The sequence below is a fragment of the Apteryx rowi genome, unplaced genomic scaffold, assembly GCF_003343035.1.
Source record: "Apteryx rowi isolate R43461 unplaced genomic scaffold, aptRow1 scaffold_222, whole genome shotgun sequence".
NCBI lineage: Eukaryota > Metazoa > Chordata > Aves > Apterygiformes > Apterygidae > Apteryx > Apteryx rowi.
This window is the reverse complement of record NW_020448553.1, coordinates 595,226-599,074: the sequence shown is the minus strand read 5'-3', so window position 1 is coordinate 599,074 and position 3,849 is coordinate 595,226.

Here is a 3,849-nt window from a genome sequence, read left to right as displayed (position 1 = left end):
CGGGGCCGGCGAGGGGCGGCTCTGCCCGGAGGGACGGGACCTCCGCGCGGGCCCCGCGGCGGCGGGGCTGCGAGCAGAGGAGCGGGCGCTGCTGCTCCGTGGGGAGGCGCCGGGAGCCCCCCGCACCTGGGGGCTGGCGGCGGGGGGCACCGGCGGCGGCGGCGGCGGCGCTCAGCGCTCGGAGGGATGCCTGCAAGCCACGAGCTGCCATTTTGTCTCTTTTAAGTGGGCTGCCTTCCCCTTCCTGGGGCCTGGGAGCACCGCGGTGGCAGCGGCGTCCCCGGCCGGCCGGCGCGGCCGCTCTCCGCGGCAGCGCGGGGGCAGCGGCCCCGCGGCGGAGCGCCGCAGCCCCGGCCTCCCGGTCCCGCCGCTCTCCTCGCCACCTCCGCGCTAGGTGCTGGGGGTTTGCAGGCTGTTCAGCTGATTTGTTGCTAATAGCAACCACACGACAGCGATTTGCAGCCTTTGCCGCTGCTGGTGCCTCTCGTTGCACCTTGTTCTGCAGAGCGGGGCATCGCCGCGGCTGCTGCGCGTCCCCGCCCGGCGGCCGCGGCCGCAGCGACCACGACCGCGCCGGGACGGGGGGAGGCGGCGGCGCGGGGCGCCGCGCAGGTTTGCTCTTCCCAGATCCGGAGCGGAATATTGGCCGGGCACCGCCGCCTCAGCAGCCCGCGGTCCGCGTATTTCGCATTGTCTGGGCGCATTGTTATGAACTGCCAGCGCCCGCAATCGCATCAGCATGGGTGGGTAAATCGCTCGTGTTTTTACATATGTAGATAGGGGCAGCGCTCAGCGCCAAGGAGGCACACACCCTCCCCCGGAGCAACAGACACAAAGGAACCTCATTACTTTCAACTCCCCAGAATAAATTCAGCTCCGGCTTTCAGTTTTGGAACGTCCCAAAATATTTGTCTTTTTTTCTGGTACTGCACAAGCGCTGACGGTTCCGCAGGAAACCAGAGGTATAACCATATGCACGTGGTAAAAAGGGCTCAGCCCTGCCGGCTTATGTTTCCTGGTCCCATCCTGCAACTCAGCCTGAAATGTTTCGCCCCTTTCCAGTTTAATTATCCCTTCTTATTTTAATTCTACCCTTGCCTAGTGCAATGGCGACGCAGTAATCTCTACTAGCCAAATCTGTACGATTTACACGTCTACGAGTTACAGATGCTTGTTGAACTGCCAGCGTCGTCCGCTTAGGTGAAGAATAAGAACTCCTCTTTCTAGTGCGTTTGAAATGCCTCCGCGCTTCTGTCATCGCCTCACAGAACTAATTTACTCCATAGCAAGGTTTGATAAATTAAACTCATTATCAAAAATCCGAAGAGGGGACCCAGCATATCGTGATTTCCTGGAGACCCGAGCCAAAGCTCGGGGAAAAAGAGAGGGAACACCCGACTGCTATGATCTCTCTGATGGGGTCTTTGCTAAAATCTGGTAATGGCAAAGCCAAATTTAAATTTGAAAATTAAATTATTCTCTTCAGTGATTCAAATATTATGTTTTAATATAGGTATACACGGAGTTGGGGATCCCTCACTCAAAAAAAAAAAAAGTATCTTCTAGAAAGCGCTTCAGTTTTCTAGATCCCATTCACTCTTACTGACCTTTCCACCCTTAAGCTCACCGCTTTCCAAAAGTCAAGCACTTTAAACTCTGAATCGCTGATGAGTGTGCGCATTGCTCTTCCCACCAAACATGCTTAGTCGGGCATGCCCGGAATTAAAAACTCATTTTTGCAAACCTGTTAATAGCCCTTTTGAGCACCGCTAAACACTTGCCTCGCAAGTGCAAGTGGTCAGCATAAAGCGCTACGGGAGCCAGCGAAGGGGACTGAGGCGCGGTGGGGCAGCGCTTCGCGGTGCCGGGGGACGCGGCGGGGCGGCTCGGGTCCGCCCGCTGCGGGGTCAGCGCGGCCGCGGAGCCCCGCCGCGGGCGGGCAGGGAGGCGTCCCCGCGCCCCCGGGGATGCCGCGGGGACCCCACCGCCCCCGTCGCGGAAACCCCTCACCTCCTCATGCCCGTCGCTCGGTCTCGGGCCGTCTTCACGCGTTTGCCGTCCACAAGCAGCCGCGCACGGGGGAGCCGTGCGAGTACCTGAGCGCGGTGCGCGGGCGCGGAGCTGAGGCGCCGCGCGTCCAGCCCGCCCCCGCCCGCGGAGCCGGTGTCGGGGGCGGCGGCGGCGGCTCCGACGGGGCGGGCGGCGGGAGCCCGCGGGACGCTGCCCCCAGCCCGCAGCGCCCGAAACGCCGGCAGCCCTGCCCGGCACCCGCCTGGGGAAAACGGTGTTTCCGGCTGAATCAAAGGCTAAGCTTGAAGAACATCACCAGAAAGCGAATATATATCATTAATTTAGAGAATTGTTGACTTTTTCCCGGCGTCTGGTTTATTTTTTAAGCTGAAGTGTGCGGTGGTGCAGTCGTTACCAACGCGACCCGCTTAAGGATACAGGTTTCCTATTAATAAGCACCCAAGCAGCAGGCAATGAAGTCTCACAACTACGTCATTTCCATAAATGATTTTCCGTCTTCAGTACTTTTGCGAGAGCCGGTGACATTTCCGTAGACCGTATTTGCATGGTGTTTGTTCGTCATTATTATTATTAACTATGTGAGCAGACTCTCAGTATCAAGGAAAGAAATATAACAGCAAGCTTTGGAGGTGTTCAAGGTGCGTTTGACTGCTTCACTCACCCGAACATTAGACTTAATTATACAGATAAATCAATTTATCTGTAATCGACACATCTGCTTTTTTTAAAAAAACTCTGGAAGTAATTCATCACCGTTTGTTTATTTTTTTATTTAACTTAAGAACAGAAATAAGTATAAAGAAATGTGTTTAACAGCTGTTCCCTTCTCAAGTACACATGGTGATAATTTCCCAAAATATTTTCTGTGACAAACGACCTTCTCACCAATCTGATTTAATTTGTCTTATTTATTTGTAAAGAACAACACATCACCAGTTTTGTTTGTTTGCTTAAAGAGAGATTTTTTTCGCATTAAATACTCCTGGAAACACGTGGCTCATTTTAGACTATAATATTGTTTGTGTTAGCTCACCTTGTTTTCAACTGAGCAAATACAGGGATTATTTATTAGAATTACATGTCTTTTTTACACTTTTTCAAACTTTTAAAATGTGGCTGAAATAATTTCTCCCCTCAAATTTAAGGTATGAGAAAAAAACTTTTTATTACCTATCAAATAATACGTTTGTGTCGTGTGGGTCATCTGGTTTTGTACATTCAGACTTTTGCAGAACCAAGTACCAGCCTATGAAATCATGAAGATACTATGGGTTAGAGGGTGGGTGCAGAAAGGAACATTTTTTATTGAATGGTAACTCTGGCTGTGAATCATAATTTCACTCAGAGCAGCTTGATCGATAGCAGAGTTAACTAGCAACTTCATTCACAAATATCCGGCGTCTTGGGAATCGCCCTCAGAAGGCACAGGAGCAGATGTGGAGTCTCTTTGTATTCCAGTCCTGATAACCTTGATTTTATTTTTCATTCCCACCGTCTGAATTGGCTGCTGTAAGGACCGCCAGGGTTACGTTTGCTCGTGGAGGCAACCGTCCTCTGGCTGCCCGGTTATGAAAGTTACTATTCGTAAGTGGTCCTCGGAGAGGGAGCCCCGATCTGCGGAAAGTGGAAGCCGGTCCCCAGGTTGTCTGTTAGAGTGGTACCGTTCGGGAAAAGAGCTGCCTCAGACCCAGGAGCAGCTGGCGCCGGTGCCCGGCAGAGCCAGGCGGCTGCTGGCTGCGCGTCCTGCCCAGCGCCGGTGTCCGCGCTCCCGCCGCGCCGAGGCGTCGGGACTTGTGAGAGCCCCCGGCGCCGCCGCCG